We start from the raw sequence: 24176 nt of genomic DNA on the forward strand, positions 1-24176 counted from the left end.
GCAAACTTTATAGTATCAGGGTGAGATCACATCAAGGAGACTCCCCGAGTCTTCCTTGGCCCATGGTAGACGAGTGCTGAGCATTTTTCCTTTAGGGAAGGAAGATGTTTGCGTTCCAATCACCTCCAAATGTTGAAGAACCCTTTTAAAAGCTGGGAGCAAAGTTGAGAGTGAGCCTCTGTGAAGACCTTGGATGACTTCTGATTTGGGATTCAGCAGAACTTAAATTCCTCTGGCATGTGTGCAGCTGCTCACTGGCAGTGTGCACAGAGGAAGTCAGGTGACAGCTACCTCTCTGGCTGAGGCTGTGTGTGCTAGGGATTCGCTTTAGCTTCCCCTTTTTGGTGTCTGCCGTACCCTGGCAGGCCTTATTTACATTGCAGAGGTTAGTTTCTCCTTGGCTAGAGCTCTTGTAGTGCCACACTAGCTTCAGCACGTACACACACACACCCTTGGCGCTGTCTGGTGCCAGGTGGATCTGCTCTTCTCCTGCCCACTCAGATCACAGGAGAGTGATGCCAGCCAGAGCCACTCTGACTGGTGGGACTGGTCTTGCAGCTGTTTGGAGTGACCAGAAGCTCCTAGTCACATTAGCTCCTGTCTTCCTCCTGCACCCTGGCTCCAGTTCAGCTTTGGGCCCATTAGTCCTGAGTATGAAGTATATTTCTGAACATCTTAGTAATGTGGGGAGAGGTGTTGGCTTTTGTTTGTTGTTTCCAACTGAGTAGAAGGTTAATAGAAGACAGGCTTCCCTAATACCTCTAGTTGTTTCACAGGTAGCAATGTGGTTCTCTGGTTATGTGCCTGCCCAGCTCTGGCCAACCCTGGGTTCAGGTCTATGCTTAAAAAGCCAATGGCGCATAGTGGCAGGAGAGTAAATGTTGGGCAGGGGGTAATGGGCCCAGCTTCACTGACAGTCCTTCCCCTTTCACTGCCCACCTTGTCTACGTGGCTAGAATGATGGTACGCATGAGAAATTCCATCAGAGTTTCTGATTTCTAAGGACTAATTCCTCCCTGGGCCAGACTCTGCTGGGAAGGGAGCTGGGAGGTGCCAGGCAGGGGTTGCTGGGCCGACCTGGGCCCCCGGCCTGCCTCTCGTGGTCAAGAAATATGGGCTGTTTGGAGGATAAACTGTCACTTGCCTTGATTTTTTTTTCAGGACTGTGCCTTTATTGAGGATGCTGGACTTACTCTTGTGGGTTATTTTTATTTATTTATTTTAAATGGTGCAAGATTGAAGTCTTCTGTCTTCTAAGTGGATTCATAGAAGCACCGACAAATAGGCTGGCCTCGGTCTGTACTTACGTTTGAGATCTTGCAATCCTGAGGCCGTTGGGCCTGGTCCTAGTTACCATCATATTTCTTACTCTTTACTCACTTGGCTCTATGAAAAAAATATTTTTTAAAAGGTGTTCTTCATTCACCTCATATAGTCTAGCTCAATGCTTTGCAACATTCTCCATGTCACTACCTATGTAGATTATGACACTATGTAGAGGCAAGGGCTCATTCCTAGGCAATAGGCCAAAAGTGCCTGACTTCCACAGGCCTTTGGCCCTCCCCCTCCTTTTATGCTCACCTGGCTGCTCCTGGGACCGAAGGAGTTTTTATTTCCTTCTGGCACACATCTACCCACCAGGGGCACAGCAGAGCTCAGAAGCTCTGGCCCAAGACCTAATACAGATCACATTTTCAGGGTACAGCCAAAAGTCCCATCTATAAACATTTCTCAAGGTATCCCCAGAGGGTGAACGGACTTTCGCAGGGTGTTGTGAGTTAGGGAGAACTAACTCCTGTGGTTCTGCCCTTTGCTCAGTGCAACTCCACCATCTGCCACCCCCCTGCAAGGCAGCTGGACACCGGCACTGCATGTCCTCTGTTCCCCCAGGTCAGTGTGTCTGGGCTCCTTGGCTCGGTGGCCACATTCTGATGCTTGGCATTCTTCTTCCCACCCACCACATTCCTAAATATTTCACAATGAACATGGTGGGGACAAGTCCCAACTTCGCTGCATTTCCTACACAGCTTAGAACATAGCCTCTTAAAATATGGGTGGAGGCACCACAGGGTGCTCTGCTGATGCTGTCTGCTCGTGTATTTGTCACCCATGCTTTGACAACTGGCCTAAGGGGGATGCAGAGATTGCAAGAATACTGTAGCTCTCTTTTACTTTTTGGACTGCGTGGTACCAGGTATTGCTTCTTATGCTGGAACAAGGCTGTGAGCATGCTCGTCAATCCACCAATTCATTTATCTACTTATTGAACAACCCATTCAATAAATGCTGAGCAATGGGGATATAAAGATAAAAGGCATAGATAGATAGTTCTTGCCTTCCAGAAGTGTACAGTCGAGTGAGGACTAGATGGATAATGATGGTATGGATGAAAAATTCCATGAGAGGCAGTACCTCGGGAAACACAGAAAAGGGGACCCTCAGATTTCAAGAGTGGGTCAGGGAGATTGAAAATGAAGTTCCTTGGCTAAAATGAGATGATTGCTGAATTGAATATTTTCCATCTCTTCCTTCTTTTCTCTTGAACCAAGTCATGTGTATTAATCAGGTGAAGGAGAGAAGGGTTCTGGCAGTTGGAAAACGATGCAGAACTAAGGAGGTATATTAGAGAGCTTGGCATATTTGAGGAACTTCAGGTGCTGAGATTTTTTTGTGTGTGTGACATAGCACAGTCCTGATGAACAGCCACAAGTGAGATAATGACCCCTCTAAAACACGTCAAGAAGAAGAATGACAGACTCCCACGTTAGACTGCAATGGTCAGATCATACTTTTACAATGAGTGTGTCTGTGAGATTCCAGACAATATCTTACAGGAGCCCTGAGATGTACCCCAGGGAGGAGAGAGACTCAGATAGCAGTCTGGCCTGAGAAGACTTGTCTTGGCTTCAGGGAGGTTGCATTCTGAACCCTGTTCCTTTACTCAAAAGACAGGGTGATCTTTGGCAAGTGACATGACACCTCCAAGCTGGTGTGCTCATGCATAAAGATGGTTATAATACTGCTGCCTGGCCTTTGATGTGAGAATTAAATTACATAATTTATTAATATGTGAAAGAACCTAATGTAGTAGATACCTGACAAATGTTAGGTTTTCTTTTCTTTGGTCCTTTCTCTTGCTTTTATCCTTCTTTTTTATCTTCTCATCCTCTCTTTTTCATGAGTCATCCTTTGGTTAAGTAAGTAATACATGTGGAGCATCCTCCAAGGATCTATGCTGTCCATTACAGTAGCCACTCCCCACATGTGGCTATGGAATATTTGACATGTGGCTGGTCCTAACGGAGATATGCTAGAAGTGTTAAACACAGTCATGTATGACTTCCAACAAGGAAAAAGGAATGTAAGCTATTTAATAAATAATATTTTTATAGGTCACATGTTTAACTTTCATGTATATTTGGTTAAATAAAGTATGAAATTAAAATTAATTTCACCTGTTTCTCCTTATTGTTAAAAATTTGCCCTATATTTTATTTATTTATTTATTTATTTTTGCAATATTTTGGCATATTATTCTTTATTACTTTATTTTATTTTGTTTTTTTAATTTATTTTTTATTGATTGTGCCATCACAGTTGTCCCATTTCCCCCCTTCATTCCCCTCCACCCTACCCCCTGTCCCCACCATTACCCCCCTTTAGTTTATGACCATGTGTCTCAAGTTCTTTAGATTCTATATTTCCCATACAATTCTTGCCCCCCCCATCAATTTTCTATCTACTGTCTATGCTACTTATTCTCTGTACCTTCTCCCTCCTTCTCCTTCTCCCACTCCCCTGTTGCTAACCCTCCATGTGATCTTCATTTCTATGTTTCTGCTCCTGATCTAGCTGTCCTTTTAGTTTGCCTTTGTTTTAGGTGTGGTTGTTAATAACTGTGAGTTTGCTGTCCTTTCACTGTTTATGTTTTTTTAACTTCTTTTTCTTAGGTAAGTCCCTTTAACATTTCATATAATAAGGGCTTGGTGATGATGAACTCCCTGAATTTGATCTTATCTGAGAAGCACTTTATCTGTCCTTCCATTCTAAATGAAAGTTTTGCTGGATAGAGCAATCTTGGTTGTAGGTCTTTGGATTTCATGACTTGGAATACCTCTTTCCAGCCCCTTCTTGCCTGTAAGGTCTCTTTTGAGAAATGCTCTGACAGTCTGATGGGGACTACTTGTAGGTGACTGTCCACTTATCTCTTGCTGCTTCTAGGATTCTCTCCTTCATTTTAATCTTGGCTAATGTAATGATGATGTGCCTTGGTGTGTTTCTTCTTGGGTCCAACTTCTTTGGGACTCTCTGAGCTTCCTGGATTTCCTGGAAGTCTATTTCCTTTGCCAGATTGGGGAAATTCTCCTTTATTATTTGTTCAAATAAGTTTTCCACTGGTGGCTGTTCCTTTCCCCCTTCTGGTACCCCTATAATTCGGATGTTGGAGCGTTTAAAGATGTCCTGGAGGTTCCTAAGACTCTCCTCATTTTTTTTGAATTCTTGCTTCTTGACTCTTTTCTGTTTGGCCATTATTTGCTTTCTTCTGGTCCACTCCATCGATTTGAGTCCCAGTTTCCTTTTCATCGCTATTGGTGTCCTGTGCAATTCCATTCATTTCAATTAGTTTCGCCTTCATATGTTTGTCTAATTTGTGGGTATAATCAGCCAGTTCTGTGAGGATCCTGATCACCAGTGTTTTAAACTGTGTGTCTGAGAGTTGTGCTATTTCTTCATCGCTTAGATTTATAGGCTCTGAGGCTTTGAGATCTTCTTGAGCCATTTTTGGTCTGTTCTCGCCTTTAAGTATGAGGAGTGGAGCCTTGGACTCTCAGGTCGCTGGGTTATGACACTGTATGTGGAGGCAGGGTCAGAGCGGGGGAAATGGCGGCCTCCTCTGCTGTTTCTTGAAGCTGGGTGAGGAGCAGAGCCTTAGGTGGTTCACCAGGGCGGGGCTACTCAGGTCGCTGGGTTATCACGATGTATGTGGAGGCGGGGTCAGAGCGGGGAAATGGCAGCGCCCTGTGCTGCCGCTTGCCGTGGGGCCTGCTCTGTCCCAGAGTCTCACCTCCCACTCCCTCACTTGTCTATCTGCGCAGGAAAGCGCGACCACAGTCAACCCACAGCTCTGCTCCCTCGCTGTTTCCCCGAGGTCGCTGGCTGAGTCGCTTACTAGGTCCAACCCTGTGCCTGGGTTCCGTGCGCCCGAGTCCGTCTGACCGAGTTTTTCTGTGCAACCCTGCTCTGACAGCTGCTGGTTTCGCCCCTCTTACCGGTCAGGCTCAAGAATTTGTTGTTATCAGACTTCCGAAAAGTTCAATTTTCTGTGTTCTGGCTGTGTTTTCTGTTGCTAATATTTAGTTGTTTCTAAACTTGGTTATGAGAAAAGGCACAGCATCTCCACCTATGCCTCCATCTTGGTGGAAGTCCTCCTATATTTTATTTCTGTGGAACATCACTGTGCTGGCTTTTGGGGACTCAGTGGTGAAAGGAAAAACTGACTATGTGGAGTTTAGTGGGGGAATATAGAATACCACAACTGACAATAAAACAGCAAAAAGAAATTAAAAAAACAAATATAAAGTCCACATTGTAGTATATACTACAAAGAAACATTTCTATGGGGAGGAAAACTTGGGGACCTAATTCAGACCGATGGCCACAGAGGCCTCTTTGATGTCGTGCTGGGCCTGCAGGGAGACCTTCCCTGTGGAGAGTTTCCAGGCAAAAGCAGGAATGGAACATTCTGGGCAGCGGGTACAGACTGCCAGTCAGTGTTTGTTGCGTCTCCCAAACTCCAGGGCACTGCAGAGAAGCCCTGGGGCTGCCAGACGCGAGAAGGTCCCCAGACTCCTTGGAGCTTGTGGTCTGGTGTGGAGACAGAAGAGGCAGGCCCAGCAGTGTGCAGGGCTGGGGTGACTACTGGCTCTGAGAGTGTCTTTCCTCCTCTTCCCTTCCCCTCAGACCCTCACGGACCAGTCCTGACAGCGCAGGGCCCCAGGGCCCGGCAGTTCTTCCTGCATGTGGGGAATGCTCACATTTGTCCCTTTGCCCTGTTCCCATTACTCTGTTTTGGCAGTTGCCTCCTAACCAGTTTCCTTGCCTCCGGTGTCTTGCTTCCTTTAATATCTTCTGTGCACAGCTGCCAAATTAATCTTCCCGAGATACCATTGAGACCACATAAATTCCTTGCATTAAAGCTCTTACGAGCTTCCTGATACTGGCAGAGGGGCAGTTTGCCAGGAACTGTTGCACCTCTCCCCCTTTTCACCATTGTGACACGGTTCCTGGAGAAGCTCGGCCTGCAGCAGCACTGGCAACCTCTCCAGCTGGTGTTGAGTAGTCTTTGAAGCCATACCTCTAGCCTCCTTCCTGTATTTCCACTCCTGCCCAGCATTGTCTTTTGGGCCATGCATGCTTGAGTTCTCATTGTTCTTCAAACACCTGAATTGCCTGTCCACCAGGGAAGGTCAAGAGCATATTAGTAGGAGCATGGGTTCCAGAGTTAGCCAGACTAAGTTCAAACCCCAGCTCTGCCATTTCACTAGGTGTGAGAACCCTTTCAAAAGTTATCTTTTCTAAGCCTTCAGTTTCCTGAAAATAATACCAGTTTCTGTTAATAGAAACTTCATACCAGACCACAAGCTTCAGTTTCTGTTAATACCAAAAGGCTAGAAGTAATTTGTACCTCTTAGGGGTGGGCAGATAAGATGAGACACTGTAGGTAAAGCATTTGTAGGTGCTTAGTCCAAAGTAAGTTTTTAGTTCATGGGCATTGTTTAAATAAACGGTAAGTCTTGTGCTGATTAATAGAGATGCCTCCAGAAACCTCTGGCCCTGCTTTCATCTCACACCCCAAGTACCAGTTAGCAGCCTCCTTATAGCTGGTGATGGGCTGGGGTTCGACTTCTGTGTACTTTTGATGCTGGACAGAAATTCTGTCTGGGGACACTGAATGGTGGTATCAAGGAGCTAGACAGGACCTCGAGTCAATCCACTGCAGGACATCTGAGCTCCCTCAGAGTGTCCAAGTATCCAGAGGAGTTAGTTGAAAAACTCCCAACAGCCTTTGTGAGGCTAGTTACTGTTACTATTTTTTGCACAGCAGTCTCTAGTTGTTTTGTTTTTCCCACCAAATTTCAGTTATTGCTGAAATTTATCACTTGCTTGGGGCCACTCTTAATTAGATGTCTTTTTTCTTACTTCCATCAGTGAGGAACAGTGAAGAAGCTGGAAGCTGGGAATATAGGAGACTGAGGTCCAGTTGTGCCTCAGCTGTGAACCTTTCAGTGAGTAATAGCCTCACTTCTTCCTGTGTTCCTGACCATACTTCTTCAGGCTCTCCATAGACTTACCCAGATCATGGACTTTGGAGGGTTAAGTCGCACACAACTTGAAGATATTATTATTACCCAGTCTTTCTTCACCCCTTTTTTTTTTCTGAGACTTGGTGTAAGGCCCACTGTTAAATGAGCAGGCAACTCGAGATCTTTTCATAGGGAATGTTTTTTAAGATACTACTATAGATAGACTTAAGGCAAATTAAAGAACTCTGTTATTTTAAGTAGAACAAAAAAGAAGAAATTATCTCCCCAAACAGTTCTAGATTTTTGTTTTTGTTTATTGTAAGTTTTGTTTTTTGAAAAAAAAAGTTTCTTAGTTTTGGATTGTAACAGACTGCTGGCCACAACTCAAACAAATGAAGTTACAAAAAACACACTGTGCTTCAGGGTCCCCTAAGCAGGAAGATTTAAATGGAAAAAGGCTTTGGTTCAGGTTGACTTTTATATTTTTAGCCAAAGGCAGAGAGTGAATTAAGGTGGGTAGAATAATGTTTCTCAATTTTTTTTAGATTTCGACATAGAAATTCTATATCATCTGTTAAAGTTAGTATTTAAAATAGGTATTTTAAATGTATAAACACAATGAAAAATGATCATATACGTGCATATATATGTTTTGGGGCATTATCTGCTTCAGAAGTCACTGAAAAAGAGACTTTATCTTCTTGTTCTTTTTTGAAGATATAATATGCAGCAGGTCATCAACAAGAGAGGAATATAATACCTGGTCCAGAGTTAGAGCAGCATAAATACAGGGTGGGGCAAAAGTAGGTTTACTTGTTCCTATGGAAAATAATATGGTAATTAATAAATAATAATACAAGAATAAACTCTGTGTTTCAAGCACTCATAACTGTAAACCTACATTTGCCCCAACCTGTATTCGTAAAGTGAGAACAAATGAAAGTGAATAAAAAAGTAAGTTTTCAACAACTCATTTATGGAGATCAAAATATCTATAAATTACCACATTTTTTTGGACTGTAAGACATGCTGCCTCCACTCCCAGTTTGGGAGGAAAAGGGGGGTGCATCTTATAGTCCGAATGTAGATTACCTGGCTTGCTGTGGGGGGGGTGGTGGCTGCCTATGTTATTATTTTTTTAATATATTTTATTGATTATGCCATCACAGTTGTCCCATTTCCCCCCCTTCATTCTCCTCCACCCTGCACACCCCTCCCCCACCATTCCCCCATTTAGTTTAATGTCCATGTGTGACAAGTTCTTTAGATTCTATATTTCCCCTACTATTCTTGCCCTCCCCCCTGTGTATTTTCTATCTACCATCTATGCTACTTATTCTTTGTACCTTCTCCCCCCTTCTCCTTCTCCTACTCCCCTGTTGCTAACCCTCCATGTGATCTCCATTTCTATGGTTCTGCTCCTGATCTAGCTGTCCTTTTAGTTTGCTTTTGTTTTATGTATGGTTGTTAATAACTGTGAGCTTGCTGTCCTTTCACTGTTCATCTTTTTTATCTTCTTTTTCTCAGGTAAGTCCCTTTAACATTTCATATAGTAAGGGCTTGGTGATGATGAACTCCTTGAATTTGATCTTATCTGAGAAGCACTTAATCTGTCCTTCCATTCTAAATGAAAGTTTTGCTGGATAGCTCAATCTTGGATGTAGGTCTTTGGATTTCATGACTTGGAATACTTCTTTCCAGCCCCTTCTTGCCTGTAAGGTCTCTTTTGAGAAATCCACTGACAGTCTGATGGGGACTCCTTTGTAGGTGACTGTCCCCTTATCTCTTGCTGCTTCTAGGATTTTCTCCTTCATTTTAATCTTGGCTAATGTAATTATAATATGCCTTGGTGTGTTGCTTCTTGGATCCACCTTCTTTGGGACTCTCTGAGCTTCCTAGATTTCCTGGAAGTCTATTTCCTTTGCCAGATTGGGGAAGTTCTCCTTTATTATTTGTTCAAATAAGTTTTCCACTTGTGGCTGCTCCCCTTCCCCTTCTGGTACCCCTATAATTTGGTTGTTGGAATGTTTAAAGATGTCTTGGAAGTTCCTAAGACTCTCCTCATTTTTTTGAATTTTTGTTTCTTCATTCTTTTCTGTTCGATTGTTTCTTTCTTCCTTCTGGTCCACTCCCTTGATTTGAGTTTCAGTTTCCTTCCCATCACTATTGGTTCCCTGTGCATTTTGTTTCATTTCACTTAGTTTAGCCTTGATTTGTTCCTCTAATTTGTGACTAAAATCAACCAGTTCTGTGAGCATCCTGATCACCAGTGTTTTGAACTGTGCATCTGATAGGCTGGCTATCTCTTGGTTGCTTAGAAGTATTGGCTCTGGGTTTTTGAGCTGTTCTTCTTGAGCCATAATGTTTTGGTCTGTTCTTGCCTGTTAAGTATAAGGGGTGGAGCCTTAGGTGTTCACCAGGAAAGGGCGACCCAGTTGCTGGGTTGTGATGCTGTATATGGGGGTGGGGTCAGAGAGGGGCAGTGGCGTTTGTTCTGCTCTCTCTCAGATTTCAATCCGTATGCTGCTTCCCACAAGCAAATTGGGCCCTTCTGGTGCTGGGTCCTTGGTGTGTGGGCTTGTGCACCTTCCAGGACCCTGTGGGTCTCTCCAACAAACTCTCTGTGAGCCAGGGAGCTTCTCCTGGTACCTCGACCCTGAAAATTTTTCCAAGTGGTGCTTTTAGGCTTTATTTCCTGGTGCCAGGGCCCTAGCCTGTGAGGTTTGTCTCACTGTTCACTCCTCTCCCTGGTTTATCTGTGCACGAATGTGTGGCCGTGGTCAGCCAGCCACCTTGTGCCCTCACTGGGTCTGCCCATTGCCACCCCACACCTGGGATCCTTCAACTGCTGCCTTTGTGCCTGGGTCGGTCTCACCGATCTGTCCTGCCCGACCCTGCTTCACCAGCTGCTGACTCTGCCCCTCTTACCTGTCTGGCTGAATGATTCATTGTTGGACTTCCATACACTTCAATTTTCTGTGTTTTGGTTGCATTTTTGTTACTAAAACTTTGCTGTCTTTAAATTTGGTTGTGCGCAGAGGCACAATATTTTCACTTACACCTCCATCTTGGCCGAAAGTCTTTTTTTTTTTTTTTTTTAGTATTTATTTATTTATTTATTTAGAAAGAGGGGAAGGGAAGGAGGAAGGGAGAGAAACAATGTGTGGTTGCCTCTTGCGCTCCCCCTACTGGGGACCTGTCCTGCAACCCAGGCATGTGCCCTCACTTGTCTGTGTTATTTATGACATTAAATATTTTACTACATTTTTTGCTTCAATTTTTTTTTCTATTTCCCTCCTCTGAAACCTAGGTGTGTCTTTGGTCTGGTGTGTCTTACAGTCCAAAAATTCGGTACTCTGAAAAACATCTAAATTACTGTAGTTTTAAAGATTTAAAAGCTAGGCCTGAAACAATAGAATTTCTATGGGAAAACAGGTAGTAAACTTTTTGACATTGTTTTCAGCAATATCTTTGTGGCTACATTTCTTCAAACAAGGGAAGCAAAACAAACAGGTGGGACTAAATCAAACTAAAAAATTTTTGCACAGTGAAGGAAATCAACAAAATGAAGAAAACCAACTGAACGGCAGAAGGTACTCACAAATGAAACATCCAATAAGGGGCTAGTATCCACAATATATAAATAACTCACACAACTTTATACCAAAAATATCAAACAACCCAATTGAAAAATGGGCAGAGGACTTGAATACACACTTCTCTCAAGAGGATACACAGGCAGCCAAAAGGCATATAAGAATGTTCAACATCACTAGTCACCAGGGAAATTAAAATGAAAACCACATGAGGTATCACTTCACATTTGTCAGAATGGCTATCATTAATAAATCAACAAATAATAAGTGCTGAAGAGGATAAGGAGAAAAGGGAACCTTTGTACACTTTTGGTGAGATTGTAGATTGGTGCAGCCACTGTAGGAAACAGTAAGGAGATTCCTCGAAAATTAAGAATAGAACTACCCAGCAGTTCCACTTCTGGGTATTCAACCAATGAAGACAAAAACACTAATTTGAAAAGATACACGCACCCCTATGTTCAATGCAGTATTACTAGTAATAATCAAAATAGGGAGGCAACCAAGATGACCATCAATAGATGAATGGATAAAGGAGATGTGGTATGGACCTAGAGGGTATTATGCTAAGTAAAATAAGTCAGACAGAGAAAGACAAATACTATATAATCTCATATGTGAAATCTAAGAAAAAAACAGAGTAAAATAAATAAACAAAACAAACAGACCCATAGATACAGAGAACAAGCTGATGATTGCCAAAGGGGAGAATGTGAAGGAATGGGAATAAGCAAGTTAAAAAACACAAATTTTTGCTCATGTGGAACTGATATCCTCATGGTGGGGTAGAGCACAGACAATACATGAAGCAGCAAAATATATAGTAGTGCAGAGGGTGGGAAGTACTGCGAAGTGTGGTCAGGGTGGAGGGACAGTTTGGGTTTTAAGTGTGGTAGTAAAATGAGGAGGGCCTCACTGGAAACTGACATCTAGAAAGCAAATTAAATAGTCCTGGCTGGGTAGCTCAGTCGGTTAGAGTGTCGTCCTGATATGCCAAGATTTTGGGTTTTGTTCCGAGTCAGAGTACGTACAAGAAACAAGGCAGATACAATCAATGAATGCATAAATAAGTGGAAACACAAACTAATGCTTCTCCTTCTGAAATTAATAAATAAAAAATTTTAAATATTAAGTGAATAAATAAATAAATAAATAAATAAATAATAAAGAAATAAAGAACTGTAGCATTTGACTATAGGAAAAGGAACAAAATACTAGCAGGAATTTAGAAGATGTCTTATATAATAGGTCCTCAATCTCCATTTGTTAAATCTGTTTAAAGAAACAAAATTAATATGGTGCCGGTCATACTTGACCACCTTCTTACTTTGGACCCCAAGCCTTTCCTCTCTTACGTTACTTGCCCAGAACCAATTTTCAGAAGAACTGTCCAGAATAATGATTCAGTGGCTCTGATACCAGAATGCTGGGAATAATGAAAAGCTGGAAGAAGCACTAGAAATTGTTCTTGACCACTGATTCCAACCTTATCAAATAAGAGAATGATCCATTTTTAACATGGGAGAGTTTCTAGGTTCCCTCCCCGCTGCATCCCACAATTTGACTGTGGCTATCATTTTAGTACCTGTCGCTTAAGAGAGAAAGACATACCCATACCAGTCCAGGTGGCCTCTTACGATGGAACCTTGGCCCAGGTATCTTCAGCTTACCTGATGAGGCCACCAACATTTTAGACCGAATTTCTATTTTTTATAAATGAAGCAAAGGAGAATTCCTGATTAAGAAAGATAGCCAGGGTGCAATTCAGAAAAGCATAGGATGTTTAAGTAGAGATTTGGAAATATCCAGAAGCCACAACCACATCAACCTGAGGTCTCTGACTCAAAGAAACATGCCAACGCCTGATTAATGAGCTTCATTCTTGGGGAGACAGAAATGTTTTTTTTTTAATTTTATGATTCAGTTATAATTTACATACACATTGTTTTAGCATAGTTTCACATATATAGCATAGATGTATAGCATAGACAATCATAGACTTTCAGAGTGACCCCCTGATAGAGACACACATATTCTTGTTTTTTTTTCTTATTTTCATGTGGCACATTAGAGTGAATTTCATCATTAGCTTCATGATATTGTTGAGAAATCTCCACTCTGAGTGCTTGCCATGTATTTTACTCCAGGGAAATGCCTTCATGGGTTATCCTATGAAACACAGGGTGCCCAGTAAGATTTGAATTTCAAATAATGCATGCTATACATAGCACGTGCTTATGCTAGAGATCATTTATTTATACCTGACATTCACATTTCACTGGTATTCTGTACTTTCATTGTTGTTGTTAGATGTGGCAAGTCTGCCTCCAGATGTTCAGAGTACTACTAAGTAGTGAAAGGTAGGAACTGAAAACATGGGTGACATTCTTGCACAGCTGTCGACACCGGTTACTAACACAGTTTCTGGTCACCTTCAGATTTCTTTCAAAGGAAAACTCGTGTATGGTTTTCTCAGAGTCACGTGGTTCTTCACGGACAGACAGCTCAATTCAAACTCCATCAGGCAGGCAGGCAGCCACTACTCATTCACCTTCTTCCCCTCTGTTCACTCTCATTTGATTTGTGGTTTGGTCATGAATGTGTATACCTGACCTTCTGTGACGTGGGGTAGAAGCAAAAGTGAAGCTTTCTTTTGGTTGAAGTCATGACTTTAGGGTCAAAGCAGGGGACAGGGGACAGTAGGAAGGAGACTTGCACTCACTCAGACCCTTCACTTTCCTGTGCAGGGGTCAGAGCATTTCCATGAAGCACAGAGAGCTGTAAACCTCCCCACTTTGTCTCATCCGAACTTGAACTGAAAGGAGGTTGGAGTTCAGATGCTTTCCTCTCATTCTTTCTCATACAGTTTCTCTCTCTGTAAGTTACACTCAAAGGAAAAGCTGGCATTGGGTCTTTTTTTATTTTATAAGATCAGATATATTAGGATTTTTCACTCCAATTATAAAATAAACAAATGTATTCCCAAACCATGAAGAATACTATGACAAAGCCAAAGAGACAGATCATTTAAATGATGATTCACACTGAAACTCTGTCTCCTCAAGACCGACCTGTATAAAAGAATGACTTTTCATAACGTTCTAGGGGTCAGAGGGTTTTGCTGGCTAGGTGGTTGGAAAGGAAGCACTGACATTGGGCTTCTTGTTGGATAGGATTTTGTTTCCTGCCCAGAAATGGGATTTTAAAGGTTCATTTTACAAAGTTCTCTGATGGTGAATGCCAGTGTCTGCCCTCTTGCCCCCACAAGTGAGACCTCAAATTCTTGGTTGGTAGGGGGCGAATATTTGAAATCAGAGGATATAGAGAAATTTTAAAACAGTACAGTTAGTGGTAGGCTGTAATAATCAAGAGAATAAAATAAGGGCTGTAAGGTGGTAGCCCCTGAGTTGGTATAAGAGTCGCACCGCTTCGATTCATTTGTGAATTAATGTCGAGGGCAAGCTTGGTGCTTTGATTAGGGAGGAGCTCCTGGACAGTGACAAGAGATTGACTGTAACACAGGGTGAGAAGGGCTGTGGGAAAGAGATGTTCAGGTGCTGTGGGAGGGTGCAGTCTAGATAGAATGGAAGTTCACGATCAAGGGAAGAGTCACCTCTAAGGCCGTGTTTCCAGCTCTAACTTCTTCTTTGTGAGTTGTGGGGTCCCGGCCTGGGACTTCTCAGGACGGACTTGATTCCGATGTGCTGTTCTATCATCAAACCCCGTGACAGAAAAAAATGAGTCTCTTTCATTTCTTTTTCACCCTTTCCAACTTTTCAGCTGGAAAATCCCAAGAAGATACAAAAATAGAGAGAATAGTATAGTGCAGCCATTACGTAGTTTCAAGAATTACTAACTCGCAGCCAGTTTTGTTCTATTTCCCTGTCTACTTTTCCTCTTCACCATGTAATTTTCATGTTAGTCATGGTTCTCCAGAAAAACAGGACAAAACAGTTGTGTGTTTGTGTTTGTGTGTGTAAATAGATGGAAAGATTTATTTATTTGTTCATTTATTTATTTTAAGGAATTGACTCTTGAAATGATGGGGGCTAGCAAGGCTGAGCTCTGTGGGACAGGCCAGCAGGCTGACAGCCCAGGGAAGGGCTGATGTCGCAGTTTCCACTGGGGAGACAGTCTGGAGGCAGAATTACTTCTTCCTTGGGTTTACTCTTAAAGCCTTCTGCTGATTAGCTTCTCTCTGCTTTCCCTCACGGGGAGGATAATCTGCTTTGCTCACTGTCTGCTGATTTAAGTGTTGAGCACATATAAAAAAATAACTTCACAGCAGCATTCAAGCACTGGGTGCTATGGGCTTAGCCAATGTGACGTATAAAATTGACTGTTACAATTTTGAAACTAATCTGCCATCATATTATTTTGTTCATAATATTTCAGTATATAGCTCTAAAAAATAAAGATTTTAAAAAACCCTGAAAACAATATACTATTATCACTCTCATGAAATTAAAAATCCTGAAGTGTGTTTGTTTGAATTAAGGTCCAAATAAAGCCCACACGTTGCAATTAGAGATGTGATTCAGCGGAGTCTTTGTTGATGTATAAGTTCTCCTTTCATCTCTGTTTGTTTTGCTTAACTTTTCTTTCTGTGGAAAAACTAGTTTGTCTTGTTAAATTTTGCATCACTGGGTTTTACTGGTCACAGCCCCATGTCATTTACCATGCTTCTCTGCCCCTATATTCCCTGTAGTTGGTAGTATAGCGAGGAGGATGCCCAAATTACTATTTTGCAGTCTTGTTGGCTTGTCTTTCTTGGATGTCAGCAGTCTTTGTTTATCAATGCCTGCATTTACTCATTTTTTTTAGGGTTTGTAAAGTTCTAATTTATACTATTTCCTCTTCAATTATTAACAAAAATGTTTATAAAAAGAGAAATTTCCTCTAGTTAACTATGTGGGTACAGTTCTTCCTAATTCTTTATGCCAGTGTTTCCCAAGGTCAAGTTGATGAACTCCTGGGTGTCTGCTGACATGTTCTTGGGGCCAGAGAGGTAGGTCCGCAAGCTTCCTGTCTCAATAATATAACTGCATTTCATCTCAACAATGACTGAGAAATAGCGTGTGCTGGATCACCTGGGTGAACTTCTTGTGTCTGAGTTCAACCACGATGTCAGTGTTGGGGCTCACATTTGTATGTAAGAACTGGCAGGGGCAAAGAGCCTGCTCTAATTATCAACGGTTGATGAATAAGAAGATGGGCTTGATGTGCCAGACAGCCTTCCAGTGCTTTCAGTGTGAGTAGAGAATTAGGTTGATTTGGGGACATATTATGCGCAGATTCTGGACCAAAAAGAAGATATTGGTAGTTGTCAGTGCCTGAGTCCTGCTGTGAAAGGTGAGAGAGCATTGTTGTATTCTATTTGTAGTAGTTTTATTTGTGTTGGTTTTGTAGTTTTGCTTATATTTAATTTATAAATTGCTTTTGTTTTTATAGTCGTCCATATATTTTTACTATTTAAAAAAATTTATAACAAGAACAAGTCAACATACTGGCTCTGAAAGAACTTTTCTTTTTCTTTTAAAAGGTCTGCATGTAACTCCAGTTTTAAAAGTGGTGCTTTTCCCCCTTCTTCCTCTCACAGGGCTATTAGCTAACCCCACATTCAGTGTGCTGGGCCCCGTTGAGGAGTGATCTCCTGCGGAGGGTATCTGCAGTCTGGTGGTGTGCGCGTGGAGAGCAGGGACCCTCGGACGTAGAGAGCTGTGCTGGGAAAGGCTCTTGTGGGCCTCCTGCCCTCCCAACATCACCCTAAACCACAGCTGCCTCCTGTGTGTCTGTCTTTCACTGGTGCCTTGTGAGTTTGGGTGAATGGAGGATCCTAAGCCATACCTACACATTGCCACAACAACTCTTTGGAAAGATAAAAAAACAAGATGAAAGCTGCTATCCAAAGTAGCCTTCTCTGACTTTCATGTGCTGATGAGTTAGTTACCTGGGAATTGCTAAAATGCAGATTCTAACTCAGTAGGTAGGGATGAGCCTGAGAAGCTGCATTTCTAACCCTCCCAGCTGAGTGACTATGTTGTCTTTATGTCAGAATCATCTTGCTTGACGTTTTTTAGATAATACATATGAAGCTCCTAGTACAGTGTTTGACACAGAGGCAACATGTGATAAATGTTCAAAATTCTTGTTATGACTGTTAGAGTTAGCTTTTGAGGCACAGAGAAGGGTGGAAGTGATGGGAAAGAGGGCGGAGTTTCAGGGGTAGGCAGGCTTGAGTCAGGATCCTACTTTTGCATTTACAAGACATATGACCTGGGCAAGTTAGCCTTTCATGTCTCTGTCCTGTCAGTGTAAAATGGGGACAAAGATTCTGCCTCACGGAGTTGACAGGACTCTGTACACTGCTAGAGTGGTGGGTGCTCAGCAGATGTCTTTTTTGTCCTTTTCCCCTTTTGGACATAGACTTGGGGTTGAATCTTGGTTATCTCATGACACTCTTATGAATTGTGTTATAATATTTATAAAATGCACCTCTTTACCATTATCTTTAAAGTGAAGATAATAATTATGAGGATTAAATTAATTAGTCCATGTAAAATGTGTTGGCATGTTGGATGGCTTTTAGCATTCCTCCCATTTAATAGCCAGCCACGCCTTTTCTACACCCAGCTTCAGCCTTTCTGTGTTTTCTTACTCACTTGTCTAATTTTTGCGTACTCCAGCACGAGGAGACCTGCCCCGCTGCTCCTAATGCTGCCCTTCCTGTAGGGTGAACACTTTCACAGCCCATCGCAACCAGGTAGGGCAGGGGACCTTGTGTTTCGTTACTTCTCAGTCCATTCTTCACACCCTAAACACACAGACATCGCTTGGGGCTCCTGCCTGAGTTGGAGTCAGACACTCCTCCAGAGAGCATTGAGGCATTTAAAGCAAAAACAACCTATAATATTTATGCAGTGTCTTGTACGTGGCGAGAACTGTACTTGTATTGTGTCAGCTTATCTTCAGCTTTATAAGGTAGTTCTAGTAATAGCATCATTCCCATTTTATAGAAGAAGAAATGGAAGCAAAGTTAAATAAAGTCCCTCGGGTCAAGCACACAGCAATGGTCTGGCCTTTGTGTGCAAAGGGTCTGATTCCAGACCCTGATCCCAGAATGTGGGCTCTTATTCCCTGAGAGGGAATGATAAGATATTGATGTTTGGGCTTATCCAGACTAATTGAAGCAGAATCTCTGGGAATGGGGTTCTGGATGTGTGTGTGTGTGTGTGTGTGTGTGTGTGTGTGTGTGTGCGCTCTTCAAGGGATTCCATGGCACAGCCAGGATTGAGAAGTAGGTAACACTATGCTTGCCAGTCTCCCTCCATGATTGGGAACGTGAGCCTGTTGAGGGCACTACTGCTCTTGTTCTCTACTTGTCCTCTGCCTGTTGGTGGTTTAAAACATTTTTATTTTTATTTTTAGAACTGTTAGAGGTCCTCCTCTGAATGGCATGCCTAAGGAAGTGTGGTAAGCCGAATAATGGAGACAGTTTTTTAATATAGCACACAACATGTAGGAAAAACTTAAAAGTAATTCAAAGCAGAGGCTTTGAATTCCAGCTTACATAGCATCCTCAATGCAGAACAGTAAGTTCGTAGAGGGGCATTTTTAGGGTTCCAAGGACAGCAAACTAGGGGAAGGCAAATATATGGGAGGTAACTAATGGGGTAAGGTTAGCACGCAGCTTCCTCTGGTGCCATCTCTGGGAAGAGAAGAGTACGTAAGTTGTTTTTTTAAAAAAGGAATTCAAGGGCATGTTCGTTAAATGTTATAAATTTAAAGCAATTACTATTTCAGGTAGTCATTTCCTAAGTCTAGTACAGTTCAATTTATTTCTTTTTTTTAAGCCTGGAGCTGATGAGATCTCATTACAGGATAAGAAACAATCAAATAGCCTTGATGTATGTTCTTGGGACCTTGCTCTAGTACCAGTGGGATATTTGTGTAGAATAAGAACTCTCTGCAAAAAGTCTTTTTAGATATACAGTCCAAATCTTTAAAGGTATACCCATTTTAATAGGACTCTAAACCATCGCCATTTTGTGGCTTAACTATGGACACAAGAGGGGTCCTCAAAAAGGGTACGAAAGACGCATTCCCTTCAAGATCCAAAGTTTCTCCCAAAGGCACTCTAAGAAAATGCAGACCTTCATTGTTACTGAAAATGAAGAAACTCTGGTCTCCCACAGAGATGCCTTAAATCACAGACCAGCGAATCTGCATTTCCTGATGGGTTACCGGGAATTTTCCCAGCACACACACACACACACAAAACTAAGAAAGTAGAGATGGCAAAGGCCCTATATAGCCTTCTTATGACAAATGCACAAAAGACAGTGACAAAGAAAACAGTGACTATTCCTGTTTATATGTAACCCACAACCAAATCCACAGAGTCACCATTTAAAGAACTAAGTTCTACAAATTTTTTTTGAGAGGGGTGACATTTGGAAAGGAATTTGGGAAAGAAGGGTTAAGGAGAAGTTTTACCTCCCTTTCTTGGCTTGGCCACTACAAACAGAGGTCTGGGGTTGCTGACTCCGGTAAGAATTCTTACCTCTGACTGGCTTTTTGTCAGTTCTCCCAGGAGCCCTTGTGTTGGCTCTGGAGCTGGTCCAGCATCCCAACTGGCCCCATCTGTCTGCAGGGACTAAGGAGGCAACACTCTACCCATCTTGGGTTTTAGCAGGGACTCTTTAACAAGCAAATTCACAACAGAAAAACAGTTTTTATTTATTTATTATTTATTTATAGAGAGGTCTTTTACTTTTCTGTGTTCTCTAACATATTATTAATCTATTTACATGTATTACTTTTATAACTGAACAAAGCAGTTAACATAAATATGGAATGATGCACAATCCATGGTGAAACAAAAAGTATAATTCCAGTTCAGTAAAAAAGATAAAATTTGTACGTCAGCACACATGAAGAGTCCCTCTCCGTATATTAGGAGGGATCCAAAAAACCTGGAATTTATTTATAAAAAATTGAGTATTTATTCTTTCACAGTCATCTTCAGTCTTTTTAAAAGGACTCTCCATTTGATGCAATATACCTGTTAAGGCGTTTTTTCCACTGCTCAGAACAGTTATTGAACTTGTTGATTTTGACGCCTTTTGGTATTTCTGCCATTTTTTGCTTCACCTCTTCCATATTGGCAAAACATTTTCCTTTGAAGATGTTTTTCACCCGGGGAAGCAAAAAAAAGTTGCTTGGGGCAAGGTTGGGTAAATGGGGAGGTGAGACATGGGAGTCATGCTGTTTATGGTCAAAAACTGCTGAGCACTCAGCGCTGGGTGGGCAGGTGTACTGGTAAGTAAATTACCGACCATGAAATGGAAAAACATGGTGAATCTCCCAAAAAAATGTACTGGAGCTGAACACAGCCTCTCACAACAATGCCAACTGCTGCCCTGATACATCTGTGTTCCTAGAACACAGGCTCCTAGTGGGGAGGAAAGGGCCTGCCCTGTGGAAGGTAATTCCATTTTGGGGGGAGGTTCACTCTCATATTTGTGGCAGATTAAAAAAAAAATTTATAATTTTATTTTTTTAGATTTTATTTATGTATCTTTAGAAGGGAAGGGAAGGAGAGAGGGAGAGGAATATCAATGTATGGTTGCTTCTTGTGCATCCCCTGCTGGGAACTGGCCTGCAACCCAGGCATGTGCCCTGACTGGGAATTGAACCACGATCCTTTGGTTTGCAGGCCCACGCTCAATCCACTAAGGTACACCAGTCAGGGCATGGCAGATTTTTAAAAAGATTTTATCTATTTTTAGAGAGAGTGGAAGGAAAGGAGAAAGAGAGGGATAGAAACATCAATGTGTGTGGTTGCTTCTCACATGCCCCTGACTAGGGACCTGGCCCACAACCTATAGGCACGTGCCCTAGACTGGGAATCAAGCCAGTGACCCTCTGATTCACGGGCCTGCACTCAATTCAGCAAGCTACACCAGCCAGGGCTTTATGGCAGATTTTTAAATCTTTTTATTATTACTGTATTTTGTTGTTTGTGTAAATTGTGCTCCTGTGTATAATGTGCACCCATGGTTTTGACCCAAACTTTCAGGGAAAAAAAATCTTTTGCCTTAATTTTTAATTCAATTGTTTATTTATTTATATTTAGAAACAAAACCGGTTATTGTATTCCAGGGTATTATTTTGCATACCGATATCATTATTGCTTTCTAGAGTTACGTTGTTAATGCATAAGCATAAATAAAAGAATTAAAAACATTTATATAGATACAGAATTAGTACTACTCATGTGTAATGTGCATCCTTATTTTTCCCTCAAATATTTGGGCAAAAAATTGTGCATTATACATGACAAAATATAGTATTTTATTTTTTTAACAACAGTTTGTATTTACCACTATTTCGTATTAGCTTCAGGTATACAGCATGGCAAATAAACATTAATATAGTTTAAAAAGTGTTCCCTCAGATAGTTCAGGTGGACATCTGGCACCACCCATAGTCATTACAATACTGTTGTCTATACTCCCTATGCTTTACCTTACGTCCCCGGGACTATTCTGTAACTGCCAGTTAGTATTTCCTAATCACATCACCTTTTTTTCACCCTGCCCCCAACAAACCTCTCCCTGGTATTCGTCAGTCTGTTCTTTGTATCTATATGTTTGTTTTGTTTATTTTGGTCTTTAGATTTCACATATAAGTGCTATCACATGGTATGTAGCTTTCTCTGTCTGATTTATTTCACTTAGCATAATACCCTCTAGGTCTGCTGTTGCAAATGGTTAAGATTTTATTCTTTTTTATGTACCACAGCTTTTTTTTGAATTGTTGTTCAAGTACAGTTTTCTGCCTTTTCCCCTCACCCCAGCCCAACTTTTCAGCTCTCCCCACCTCCCTCCCATTTCCACTACCCCCTGCATTATTATCTATGTGTCCTTTATAATTGTTCCTGCAAACCCTTCACCCTTTTCCCCTGAAATTCCCTCCCCTCCCCATTCTGGTCACTCTCAGCCTGTCCTCTATTTCAGTGTCTTTGGTTATATTTTGCTTGTTTGTTTGTTTGTTTTGTTGTTTAGGTTCCTGTTAAAGGTTAGATCATATAGTATTTGTCTTTCAATGCCTGGTTCATTTCACTCAGCATAATGCTCTCCAGTTCCATCCACGCTGTCGCAAAGGGTAGGAGCTCCTTCTTTCTCTCTGCTGCATAGAATTCCATTGTGTATATGTACCACAATTTTTGGATCCATTCATTACAGATGGACACCTAGGTTGCTTCCAACACTTGGCTATTGTAAATTGTGCTGCTGTGAACATTGGGGTGCATAGGTTCTTTTAGATTGATGTTTCAGGGTTCTTAGAATATTATCCTAGCAGTGGAATTGCTGGGTCAAAAGGCAGATCCATTTTTAGTTTTCTGAGGAAATTTCGTACTGATTTCCATAGTGGCTGCACCAGTCTGCAATCTCACCAACTGTGCACTAAGGTTCCCTTTTCTCCACATCCTCTCCAACATTTGTTGTTTGTTGCTTTGTTTATGATGATCATAATGACTGGTGTGAGGTGGTATCACATTGTGGTTTTAATTTGCATCTCTCTGATAGCTAGCAATACTGAGCATCTTTTCATATGTCTCTGCACCCTCTGTATGTCCTATTTGGAGAAGTGTCTGTTCAAGTCCTTTGCCCATTTTTTAATTGGGTTGCTTGTCTTCTTAGAGTGGAGTTGTGTGAGTTCTTTATATATTTTAGAGATTAAACCCTTATCTGAGGTATGATTGGCAAATATGTTTTCCCATATGGTTGGTTCTCTTTTTAATACCATTTTCTTTAGCTGTGCAGAAGCTTCTTATTTTTATGAAATCTTATTTGTTTATTCTTTCCTTTATGTTCCTTGCTCTGTGGGACATATTGATGAAAATATTGTGGCATGAAATATCTGAACATTTTCCTATGTTCTCCTCTAGGACTTTTTAAAAAAAATTTATTTATTTTTCAAGTACAGTTTTTTGTCTATTTCTCCCATCCCAGCCTCCCCCGCCCCTTACTCCCCACCTCCCTCCCATTTCCACCCCCCTTAGTTCTCGTCCCTGTGTCCTTCCTATTTGTTCCTCCAAATCCCTCCCCCTTTTCCCCCTTAAATTCCCTTCCCTCTCCCCTCTGGTCACTGTCCCCTTGTTCTCTATTTCAGTGTCTTTGTTTTTTTTTTTTATGCTTGCTTGTTTGTTTTGTTGTTTAGCTTCCTGTTAAAGGTGAGATCATATGGTATTTGTCTTTCAACACCTGGCCTATTTCACTCAGCATAATGCTTTCCAGTTCCATCCATGTTGTTGCAAAGGGTAGTAGCTCCTTCTTTCTCTCTGCTGCATAGAATTCCATTGTGTATATGTACCACAATTTTTGGATCCATTCATTTACTGATGGGCACCTAGGTTGCTTCCAACTCTTGGCTATTATAAATCGTGCTGCTGTGAACATTGTGGTGCATAGATTCTTTGAAATTGATGTTTTATGATTCTCCTCTAGGACTTTAGTGGTGTCACAACTTATATTTAAGTCTTTTATCCAGCTTGAATTTATTTTTGTGTATGGTATAAGTTGGTGCTCGAGGTTCATTTTTTTGCATGTAGCTGTCCAGCTCTCCCAACACCATTTGTTGAAGAGGCTATTTTTACACTGCTGCCCCCTTTGTCAAAAATTAATTGACTGTAGAGACTTGGGTTTATTTCTGGGCTCTTCATTCTGTTCTATTGGTCTATGTGTCTGTTTTTATGCCAGTACCATGCTGTTTTGATTACAGTGACCTTGTAATACAGTTTAGTATCAGGAAGGTATTGTAATCTTTCCTCCTGTGCTCTTCTTTCTCAAAATTGCAGAAGCTATTTGAGGCTGTTTGTGGTTCTATATAAATTTTTGAAGTGTTTGTTCTATGTCTGTGAAATATGCCATGTTCCACAGCTTTTTTATCTACTGGCCTACTGATGTACACTGGGGCTGCTTCCAAATCATGGCTATTGTAAATAACACTGCAGTGAACATGGGGGCATGTGTATCCTTCCAAAGTAGCGTTTGGGGTTTCTTTGGATATATTCTCAGCAGTGGAATCACTGGGTCATGAGGCAGTTCCATTTTTAGTTTTTTGAAGAAACACCACAGTGATGAGAACAGTTTATTAATACATGTAGTATACCTTACAGGGGAAAAAAAACTCAGTGAAATTTAACTTAAGGTGGTGGCTTAGAATTCGAGCTTTAAAAGTCTCTGCAACAAAAGATAATAGATTTGTC

At 41.6% G+C, this 24176-nt stretch overlaps 1 protein-coding gene across 4 annotated transcripts in view; it reads left to right on the forward strand.

Annotated features, from left to right (window-relative positions):
• The window catches only part of TMEM45A (transmembrane protein 45A), a 93758-nt gene that overhangs the window by 43216 nt on the left and 26366 nt on the right, over window positions 1-24176 (forward strand). For 2 of the 4 annotated variants that reach the window (XM_053670235.1, XM_053670236.1), the window contains one exon: window positions 7210-7286. The exons of the other annotated variants lie outside the window; for them this stretch is intronic. The gene's annotated coding sequence lies outside the window, so the exon portion shown is untranslated. The remainder of the gene's footprint in view (window positions 1-7209; window positions 7287-24176) is intronic. 4 annotated transcript variants of the gene reach the window in all.

Source organism: Artibeus jamaicensis, unplaced genomic scaffold, assembly GCF_021234435.1.
Source record: "Artibeus jamaicensis isolate MK-2021 breed Jamaican fruit bat unplaced genomic scaffold, CSHL_Jam_final contig_558, whole genome shotgun sequence".
NCBI classification, from domain to species: Eukaryota; Metazoa; Chordata; class Mammalia; order Chiroptera; family Phyllostomidae; genus Artibeus; species Artibeus jamaicensis.